Genomic DNA, 12,106 nt, shown 5'->3' on the forward strand with positions numbered 1-12,106 from the left:
ACTATCATTCCAATCACCCCTTTTTACACTTTCAAAAGTCAAAATCTTGTATTTACATTTTTTTTCTTCACTACCAACAACCAATGCTTTTTTCTATATACATTTCATATAAAATCTTTATGAGAAAGTGGAATCTGATAGGCCCACACCAGAACTCAAACTCTTCTCCCATTTCTTCAACTCCTCTATATCCTCATCCAGCTCCTTCAATATCACCTCCTGCAGATCTTTCACCTCCTGATCCTTCTCATTCTTGAAAAGCAGATGAGCCTTCTTTCAGGTCTCTAATTTGGACTCCAAAAATAACTCTGAGAGAGATGACATATCATCTGATCCATAATCATCCTGGAGACCTGTTACAGTACTGCAGACATCAGCCACCTCATTTGCCAATTCATTCACATTATACATCAACTTGCATATTAACTTTGAAAGTTGGTGGAGACTGGTGGAGACCTCCACACTGCTGATCACCTCACTTGTGGTGATGCCCTTGTTGAACAAACAGGTGGTCATCTTAATCTTGCAATAGGCACAAGTCTGCCCATGGCCAGTGCCTTTGGTTACCAGGCATGCATAACAGAGTGCACCATCCTGACAGCAGTGTATGCAACTCTCTGAAAACAGAACTAAGACAAGCCAACCAGAAACAATGAGACACTTACCTTCACCACTCAAATTCTCCTTGCCCTCCACTGGCCCTGCAACCTCCAACTTTGCCCTCTTCCTGGGACTAGCTACTATCTCTGCCTCACTGCCACCCACCACACTCTGAGACTTAAACTTTTGTTTTTGGCCTCATTCCACTAGAGCTACCACCCTCCTCTTTCTCTCTTGCACCCTCTTTCTCCTCTTCAGGATCCTCTCAGATTCTTCCAACTCATCATCCCTCTCAGTCCCTTTGTCTTGCTCATCATCAGACTCCAGAGGTATACAGCCAGTCACTCTCTTGAAGTGAAGACCAGGGCCAGGACCAAACTGTTCCACCAGCACTTGATGCAGACAAAAATCAATGGCCTCTGTGAGGGTCATTTGCAACCTGCTCTCCATTACCAACTCCCCTGGTGATGCACCTCTGGTTTCCACCTCCCTCACTGTGACCTCCATGGCCTCCCTGTCCTCAGCCTCCCTTCAAGCTGCCTCTCTCAATGCCTCCTCTGCCTCCTTCATCCATCTCTCTGCTGCCCACCAGACCTCCTCCCTCTTCTTTTCCAACCCCTCTTGCTGTTTCTTTCTCTGCATCTTCCAGGCCACATGGTCTACTTGGACCTTCTCCTCTCTCTCCTGCTCCCTTTTCCACTCCAAGTGGACTTCCATGGCCTCTTCAGGACTATTGGGGGTGAGTTCCCTCACCAAAGGCTCAGGAGTTCATGAGCAATAATATGTGGTAAGAGGCAATATAGTTAGAAAAGTCTAGGCAATGATGGTGGTATCTGATCAAGTTACAAAATTTCTCATAGCCACCAACAATCTTCCATGTGGCTCCACTGGCCATCAGAATCTGTGCTCTTGAGGGCAAGAATGCTAATGAGGGGATACTGTTATGCACATGCTGCCAGCCTCCATGTCACCTCAACCAACCATGGATTCAATCACCAAAATCCATCAGACTCTGCCTGCTTTCCATTACCTATTAATTTCATTTTCACTATTATCATTTCACATCTATATTTCACATTGTAATATCTAAACCCCAAACTCAGTAGCAAATATTGACATTGGAACCCAATGGAACCCAACTTGGAATTAGCTACCATTAGTATATAAGCCATGTAGAATCATTGTAACTACTCAGTTCAAATATCAACTTAGATAGCCATCTACACTTCATACTCACTTCAACTCCTTCTTTCTCATTTGTCAGATTCCACTCTAAAGGATACTCCTCTTCACTTCTCTGATGGAACTCCATTCTGTCCATCCAAATCCTTGGGCCCTGACTTAAGAGTGGCATTGCTAATAGCTTTTTAATGCCCACATACTCTGCTGGTCTCTGTGCATGCACTCAAACCCACTTGATTGGCATGTTCCTAATATGATGTCAGGTTGCATAGAAACAAATGGCAGTCCTAACCTAGAGCAGAATATGCAAGTCAAACTGTGACAGGCAAGCAAATGATATGCCAGGGACTCTGGAATAGAGTTTCATGCTTAGAAACTACTATATTTAGTGTGTCTTAGTAAGTACAGTAGAGTTGACTATCTCACAATACATATGGTCAGGAGACACCAAAACCATATGCATTTATAGATTTATGCAGAACCAAAATAGTATGTGATATGTGACTTATGTGACAATATCATTGTTGCCCCAAAATGCTGTCAGTAGCTTTTAGATCAGCTTTCCATGCATCTCCCTGAATAATGCTCCTCTCAACTTCCTCAGCTGTGGTACTAATCCACTCTAATCACCTTGTGAAACACAAAATACCTCCAGCTTTTGAATAAGCTCAAATCCTTTCCTTGTAGTTATTAAGGTCTGTTCTTTCTCACTCTCCTCTTCCTCCTCCTCATCATCAATGACAGTTATTTCCCTATTTTCTACTGCAATATCATGCTTGACAGCAGCAACAATCTTCTCATCTGTTGGTATTGCCTCAAGATCTTCAGTATACTCTTCTGCAATAGAGTTAACCATCTTTTCAATGGTTGAAATGAGATTGAACATGCAATTTTATTGTTTCAATTCAATAAGGTGGTCCTTCAACATTATCTCTGCTGTCTGAAGCTGTTGAATAGAGGCAATTTGGGTGGAAGATATGTTCATTTTTGACTGTGATAAAGGAGCCAACTGATTGACTGCCTCTAGTGCTTTACCAACATTGTTCTCTGCATTTATAACAGCCATAAGAGCAGGATGCCAGTCAGCATCAGCATATTGGTTTCCAAGCAGATCCTGCAATGCCTGTTTGATCCCTGGAAGTGTGTATTTGTCTGTTGAGGCAAAGTCACAAACAAGGTTCCATGCAGACTTAAGGAGTGAGGTGTCTTGAAAATTATTAGATGGTGTGGTGGACTGTGACTCAGATGCATTGTCAGGCATTATACCAGTGTGTTTCCAGCAGTTTGCTATTATTTCACTGCTGACATTTGCCCAAGCATCATGAGCAATAGTTATAGCTTCAAGGAGATCAAGCTTGAAGATCTCAGACTCTCTAAGATCATTGAGATCAAGTGCATGGATACACATGGCATTCTGATAATGTGCCTTGAAGCAGTGGATAATACCAGCATCTAGCAGCTGGACATATGGAGTCATGTTGGGCTCAAAGAACTCCAGCTTTGTGTTATAGAGTGTATAAGTGATGGAATGCCCTTGAAAGTTGTCTAAGGTCAGTGTTAGACCTAAGCTGCACATGACTACAAACATGTGATAAACTGACATCACTTCACACTTCAAGTGGAATATCAGAGTTCACTGATTGTGAATAGTAGTCTTGATGTGTCAAGGCCTTAAGACTGGCTCAAGATAGGATGATGTGAAAGTAAACTTTAGCTTGAAGCTGAAGATTTCTCAGCAAAAGTGAGCAGTCTTAAATACTGTACAAGGTCTGCTAATAATATTACTGCCTTATTGTATGTTTCTGAGTCCATTGTGCCTATTGTCCTAGGGCATTGCTACTGCACATAAAAAGATGATTGTGCATGATTGGGCAACATTGTTGTGTTGAAAGACAATGACAGACTTGGCTAGTTGTAATGACTAAGCCTTGTCCCACAGTTCTAAGCACTTGTTCTAGTGCTCTGACTAAGCATAAATAGGGGTTAATTTGAAGAAAAGATAGAAAAATTATAACATTACCCTCTCTTTAAGACCATCATCCTGATGGCTTAATTTAGGGATAATTCAGTCCTGTATAGTGTCGTCTGCATTCATGCATCATTTATTTACCCACTGGTTAGATTCAGACCCATAGCCTTTCCAGCTGACCAAATAATCTACTGTTGTTGTCATTCTTCTACTCTTCACTTTGACTTTTCATAGTTTATAGTTTAAAATCTGGTCAACTTTATAATGTTCCTCATTGTTGATAAGGTCTAGAGAAGATGGTGGAGGGTGTTCTTGATTGAAAAAGGCAGATGTGACATATGGTGTTAACAGTGATTTGTTGAACACATCATGTATCTTCCATGTGGGGGAAAGAAACAGTTTATAGGTGCTGAGTCCTAACTTGGCTATGATGGGGAATGGGCTGGTATGTTTGTCAGCCAGTTTGCACTTTGGGCAGAGGAGATGAAGGTTGGTCATGTCAAGCCAAACCTTTTTGTTTATTGAGTATTCATGTGCCACATGATGATGCTTGTCATACTGGTGTTTCATTGTTGTTGTGGCCTTTTCAAGAGCCATTTTAGTTTTGGTGTGAATCTTCACCATAGTGGTGGCAAAATCAGTTGATGCAGATGTGGTGGTTTGGTATCACTCAGTTTGTGTGACATTTGAGTGTCAGCTGTGATTGATGAAGAATAGGGTCTTCCCTGTGGTGGAATGAACCTGATTGTCATGTTGGAAGGCTGTGAGAGCTAGCCACTCCACCCAATCATCTTGTTGATAGTTTATGAAAAGGCAGAGGTATTTTTCCACTTCTTGGTTGGCACATTCTGTCTGTCCATCAGTTTGTGGATGATATGCAGTTGACATGTTGCATTTGATGTTTAACAGTCAATAGAGATTGTCTAAGAACTTGGAAACGAATTGGGGTCCCCTGTCAGAGATAATCACTTGTGGCATGCTATACTTGGCATAGACTTCATTATGCAGAATCTTTGCCCACCCTTCAGAGGTTAATTCCATTGAACAGGCAATCAGGATGATTGCCTTTAAGAACTGATCAACTAGGATGATGATGACATTGTAACCATTGCAATCTGGTAGTCTAGTGATCATGTCAACAGAAATGTGGATCTATGGAGATGATGGGACTTTATTTGGATAAAGTGGAGTGGTCTAGTGACATGCTCTCTCTATGTTCAGGTGTGTAAAATTGCAAAAATTGAGATTACATGGACTGCATTTCAGTCCAGTAAGCATGTAACTGAGAATAGAATAAGAGTGCACAGAAACCTAGCCATCATAAGGCTAAACTGAAGTAACAAGGAGCAGAGTGCATGGCCTAGTAGCAGACAAATACCAGAGGGGTTAGACTGCATGTGAGGTCCTAGCACTTGGCCCTAAATGTGCCAATACCATTATAAGAGAGCATGCTAAAAATAAAAAGAATATGATCAAAATATGATCAGCAATCCTGATCACATTGATCAATGATGCACTGATGGAACATGCCTTAGAACAGAGAACTGAGACCCAAGGAAAGGTATCTGATTAACTGGGTGCTGAACAGAGAAATGACATGATGGCAACAAAGGAATAGATAGAGGAATACTACTCTCAGAGATGAATAGCATATGTACTGCTCAGAGACTTGCATGCATACTTACAGTGCCTTAGCATACTTAACACAGTGAGAGACTCCACATTGTATCATGGTATGACACATATTATATTGGATAAGTTAATTAATGCTTGTCAGGCCAGAAGCAGTGCAATTTATGAGCCAGAGGGAATGTTGAGACACTGGAGAAGAGAACATCACTATTGTGGCTGACTCCAGATATGGGAGATAACTCTGGGGGTCCAGAACAGTTTACCATTGTCAGAGATGTGTCATCAGAGAAATAAGAAAGTGAGCAGACCTGGCTAGCTAGCTGAGGTCAACTAGTGAGGAAACATTGCACAGTCCTAGCTTGGAAGAGAATAAGCACAGCAACTGCAATATGCACATGAATAATACCTGCAGGATTTGACACAGAGTCCTGTGCTTTGAAGATACCATAGTAGGATTGTATTAGTAAGTACCATAGTAGAGTATTTAAATACTGCATTGTATGAGTAGAAGGGAGAGTTTCTGATCCCCACAGTTGTGGTGTATTAGGCATAGAAAGCCTTGCACTCTGGCTCTGGGTTTGTGTTTGTAACTTTGGGCAAGAGAATAAATATATTATTGAACATCATAGAGAGAGCTGTGAGAACTAAGTGAGACATTGAAGCTTGCAAAGGACTTGAGCCTGGTTTGATAAGAGATTTTGGATTGCACTCTAATCTGAGAATAAGAGAGTGGTGTCTGAAGGGTGTCATCTTGAGTTTTGAGGTATTTGTGATGTGCAGTGCTACAGATGGCAGAGGTTCAAACCCTTTGGTCTGTTTGATGGTGTTTTATTGTGTTTTCTGTCTCTGGATTGCATAGGTTTGAATCCTGTGGGTCTATGATTGGTTTGGAAACTTGTGAACAGAGATCTGTGCTCTTTGACATTTGTGGATATGTTTGTGATTGGTTCTTGCTTAGAGTGCAAAGCTTTGAGTCATGTATTGTGTGTGTTAGAGATTTTGAGATGATCTGAGCTGTGCTTAGAACTTTTTGGAGAGTTTTGTGAGAGTGTTTTGACATATTGTATTGAGCTGCAGTACCCTTTGCCTTGAGGCCTGGCAACACCTGTTGCCACCTCTTGTTCTGATAAAACAAAAAGCCTTGAGATCTAGAGAGACCTCAGACTGTTGTAAGCATGCTATTACTGTTCACATGCTGTGATCTCACTGAAGAGGACAATTATATTTGTTGATTACTACTTTTATTGCATTATAATCCTCCTATGAACTAAGAGTTTTGTGTGTGTGTTGGTGTGAGTGTGGTCAGTGGATAAAGCTCTGCTGTATCTGTTTTCACCTTGCATGCACTCAGAACCTCTTCACTGGGCTTGTGTTGCTGATTTGCTCCACTAACAGACTTTGCAAGCCTTGATATATGTGATGATGTCATTGCCTATTTTGGGCCACCAGTACTCCCATAGCACTAGTTTCTTGGTCTTGGTGATGCCAGGGTGGCCAGCAGTTGCATGATCATAACAGGTGGTGATGATCTCTCCATGAAGCTCCTGATCTCAGGGAATGTAGATTCATTCATCATAACAGATCAGGCCTCCTTCTTTTGTAATTCTGTGCTTGTAGTTGAGTGAGGGGGCTATCTGTTGATCCTATTTCCAGTTGTCACAATGATGTGCTTGGTAATGGCTAAGTGACTAAGAGAGGTGAATGAGGAATGAACTCTCAAACACCAACACCTAACCACTCAATACACAATCACCAAATACAGTTGAGGTCACTTGTTTCAAGTACAATAGAAGCACTCTTGCAGTCTTAAGTAAAATCAAAGAAACAGTCAATAAAGACAGTTATTCAACTCTATCTTGCTTTCAAAGATGCAATACTTGTGAGAGTAGTTTATAGCAAAGTTTAAGTATAATTAGGACTTAGAATCAATGCCAAATTGCCCTCCAAATCAACTTAGAATATTCTAAAACCCAATAAACTCTGAAACCCAAATACTAAGTCTATCAAGCACTTAGGCTTGACTAGCTGCACTCTTGGCTGGCTAGCAGTCCTCAAAACCGAAGAACTTGTATTCTGATGCTAAAACCCTTATAGTTTGGAACTCAAATTAATCCAAAACCCAAAATACAGTTATTATTCCAATCCAATCCTCTCTAAGTGACAAAGCAACTTAAATAAATCACTAAGTTGAAGTGGAACTCGAAATCCGTTGTCCCAGGGACTAGCAACAGTGGGCTAGAAGGCCTGAATGTGGGGGTGGGTCGCTTGCTTGCTATTTTCCCCCCATTCCCTTCTTTTATACACCAACAACAGATACAGAATCTATAAATAAGGCAATTCAAAATAATATTTCTCCTGTTTAAAGCGGAATCACACCATTATTCCGGAATGGCAGCACTCCTGGACTCCCCTAGGCTTGCCCAGACCCACCTGGCCACCGCACTGCTTTATTTTAAGCCTACAGTGCCTGTGGGTACATAACTCCTTTCTGTCTACTCAAAGTTTTAATCCTCTGAGTTATTTTTAGTAGCTTGATCGATCAGGCCCAGTTAGGCTGGGTCGACTGGTCCTATCCACTCTATTCCTCTCAATTCTAAGTCCCTTAGGTCACCTGATACCTAGAAAATTTGGACTTAGGCATTTGAGTCAAAACTCAGAGTGCTAGCCACAGATCATTGAGTCTCTCTTCTTACTGCTCCTGGATGATGCTATCTCTACTCAATACTCCACAACTAGCTATAGTATTATACCCCTAGCAGTCTTAGAATATACTTGTCTTAGTGGCATGTAGAATTGGCCCCATTTGAGGTACTATTTCTAAGTCCAACTTGGACTTAGTACTTTCCAAGATGTGGTGCCAAACTTTTCTAAGTTCAAACCTGACTTAGGATTTTTATCCTTAGGCCATGTTATTTTTACAAAGTCCAATTTGGACTTAGTATTGGTGACTAGCATGACTATCAGCTCAGAGCCTCAGCCATAGTCCTCTACTGGCTAATGATCCTCAGTTATTAGTATATTCTAGTGTGTTATGCAGAATTTGCAAATTATAGGGCTGGACATGTAGCCTGCATATCTATGAGTGGCACTTTTAATGTGCTCATGAATCTCTTCTTCTGTTGGCATTATCATGGCCTAAAAGTGTTCAGGTTTTAATAATGTGATTCCTTCATTGTTGCTTCCTCTCTGATCATAATCAGCCCATTGTGAGAGCAGATCAGCCTTTTTGTTTGCAGTAGCTGCTTTGTGATGTAGTGTGTATTGGTACTGGCTGAGTTCCATTACCCATCAGGCTTGTCTTCGATTCAGCTTCTGCAGTTGCTGGAAGTATCATAAGTTTTGATGATCCATCCAGATCTCAAAAACTTCCACTGCTCTGATCAGATAGTGTTGCCACTCCTCCAGGATGAGCATGATGGCCAACAGTTCCTTGTTGTAGATTTTGTAGTTTCATTTGATGACCATGAGTGCCTTGGATAGGAATGCAATGGGGTGCAATTTTCCATCTTGTTCTTGAGATAAGACAGTGCTGATGGCCCCCTCACTTGAGTCAGCTTTGACTTGGAACTTCTCTTTCTGGGTCAGGATGGGAAAGACTATATCTTCAGTGAATTGTTGCTTCAGGTCATTGAATCCAGCTTGCTGAGAGGGACCCCAAGTCCAGGGGGCATTACTGGTCAACTGGGTCATTGGTCATATGATCTTGCTATAATCCTGGATGAATCATTGATAGAAATTCATGAAGCCAAGGAAGGATTGCAATTCCTTCTTCTTGGCTGGCTCCAGCCACTCTGTGACCTCTGCCACTTTGACAGAGTCCATTCTTATGCTTCCTTCACTAATGATGACTCTGAGGTACTCCATTTCAAGCACCTCAAACTCACATTTCTCCACCTTGAGGAATAATTTGTGTTTCCTCATAAGGGCTAGTACTTGTCATACCAACCACTAATGCTCTTCTGTGGTTTTAGACATGATGAGGATGTCATTCAAGTAAATGGTTATCTTTCCAGTGGTGATGAGGTCTTTGAATATGTCATTTATCATCCACTGGAAGGTGGTGGGTGAGTTTTTCAGGCCAAAGAACATCACTGTTTATTCAAACAATCCTTGATATGTGTGAAATGCAGCCTTCCACTCATCTCCCTCTTTGATCTGCATGTTATTGTAGCCTCACCGGACATTGAGCTTCATGTAGTACTGTGCCCCACAGAGTTTGTCCATTAATTCAGAGATTAATGGAAGTGGATAACAATTTTTGATCATCATTTTGTTGAGCTTCTAGTAATCTTATACTGGTTGGAGCTTCCCATCTTTCTTTTTAACAAAGAAAAAGGGGGATGCCATTGGGGATTTGGATGGCCATATTTGTCCACTTGATAGATTCTCATCCAGGAATTTATCAAGTTCCTGTTGTTTGTGAGTGCCAAGTGGATAAGTCTTGCAATCCAAGTTGGCACTTGTATTTGGGATTAATTCAATCACATGATTCCATGGTTTTGGGGTGGGTAACTCATCAAAACTCTCCTTTTTGAAGAGGTCACAATAGTCTCTTGCTCAGTCCAGTACCATTTTCTTGAACATTTTCTCCTCCTTTCTTTCATTGGCTTTTGCCACTAGGTCATTAGCATGATGAATGGCCTATATATGAATTGCCTTTTGCAGGTCAACAGTGAGGATGGTCTCACCATCCTCCATCTTCTCATCCCACTGATCATCTGGGGCTTCATCAGGTAATTCAAACAGAATTTTCCAACAATGGCACTTTGTGAATGTAATCCTCTCAGTCTTCCAGTTAATCAATGGATTGTGATGTATTAACCAGTCATGACCAAGGAAGATTTCCTTGGTTCCAAGGTCGATGATGGCTAGGTCAATTTGTTCAGAATGATTGCTGATAGTGAGCCTAAGCTTGACAAACTCAGTAATTGAGCTGGCCTGATTCTTTGTACCATCCACATTATAGACCAGGATTGGGGCTGTGGTGCCCTGAGTTGGAAGGTGGTGCTTGTCAATGAAAGCACAATTAATTAAGCTTCTCATGCAGCTGCTATCAATCAGAGTGGTTACAGCATGGGTTGATCAAGATGTGAGGGTCTCAATCTGAGCTTTGGTGAGCAAATCTCATCCTGGTGTCTTGGATGGGCAAATGAACTTCCATGGTCCTCAAAGTTTGTCAAGCCACTCCAAGACTCAACATTGCTTGGCCCTTCTCATTCCTTCTACCATTTTGTCAATCACTTCTTCAGTTCAGGTCTTATGGACCCAGTTCTTGAGCACAGCTTTTGCTGTGGCCTTGTTTCTAGCATCTTTGATGGCCCTCCAGGTCCATTCAGTGTTGAATGGCTTGAGCCAAGTGGTGGGGCCCTCTGCCTCTGTTTAGCCCTGAGGCATTTGAGTTTTTTCTTTAGATGATTCTTCAGGGTGAGCAGATAACTGTGGTATATTCAAATGCATGGAGAAAGTATGCACAGGGGTAACTACAGAAATATTTTTAGTCTGACTAGTGGCTATAGATTGCACACTGTGAAGTCCTTGGGCTGGTTCAGTGGAATTGCTCATTGACTGGCCTCCTCTTTTATCTCCTCCACCTTCATTTCCTTGCTGAGCTCCTCTTCTTCCTTCTATAAGTCAGCAATTTGAGCATGGATATCTTCTCTTGTTCATTTCTTCTTTGGGCAGTCTTTGGCCATGTGGTCTTTCTGCCCACAGTTGAAGCATTTACATTCTTTCTTCATGCAGTCTATGTCCATGGGCTTCCCTGCCACTGTATACATTGTTCCTGTTCTAGTCTTCTGTGCACTGTAAACTGAGGCCATTGAGGATCTCAATGATTTCCTGGCAGTTTGCTCTGATGTCTTGTTTGGGGTTGGCAAAGTCGATCTCTTGGCATAATCCTGTAATGTCAATGATTCTGCTTTCTGCCTTTGTCACTCCTTATACAGCTTGATGATTCTTTTCTTCCATTCACCATATCCTACTAGCATCAAAGCTTTGATACTGATAGCTGAGATCATCATGATGTATGAGGAGGAGACTCCTCTCTTCAGGGCCTTGACCATTCTCTCATCATTTGCCATATCATCCTGAATTCCTGTGAGCTTTGTGAGCCATTCCAGCTCATCAAAGTAGTCAGTCACTGCTCTATCTCCCATCTTGTAGTCCTTGATCTTTTGTTTATGAATCTCCTGTACTGCTGGATCAATGAATTTATCATGGAGCATTTGTTTAAATACCAGCCATAAGAGATACTAGTAGTGCTCCAGAGTTGTCGATTGGAAGTTTGGAGAAATGAGAATCCACCAGGTTTTAGCTTTTTCCTTGAGATAGGAGGCAGCAAATATGACTTTGTTCATATCGGTTTCAAGAAACCCAATGTAAACCTTGAAGTATTGTTCACAGTCAATCAGAAATCTGTCGATGTCATTGGATGCCCTTTTGAAGGGGCAAGGTTTTCAAAGTAGATCAGATCAGCATTGTAGCACTGCTGCATCAGTTAGTAATGCACCTATTGGATTGGGCCAGTCAGAGAAGGGAGGGCATCACCACTCGATTAGTGGCCTAGAGAATGAGTGGAGGGAATTATCATCTGCTACAGGGCTTCTCTGTGGCACTGCTTCTTTTCAGACTATTATTCTATCTCATACAGTGAAGCCCAACTAGATTGCCTCAGGATTGTCCCAGATCAGTTCCTTTCCACTTCTGGTGGCTTCATCAGGTGGA

The sequence above is a fragment of the Guyanagaster necrorhizus genome, assembly GCF_019112545.1.
Source record: "Guyanagaster necrorhizus MCA 3950 unplaced genomic scaffold BT62scaffold_64, whole genome shotgun sequence".
Taxonomy (NCBI): domain Eukaryota; kingdom Fungi; phylum Basidiomycota; class Agaricomycetes; order Agaricales; family Physalacriaceae; genus Guyanagaster; species Guyanagaster necrorhizus.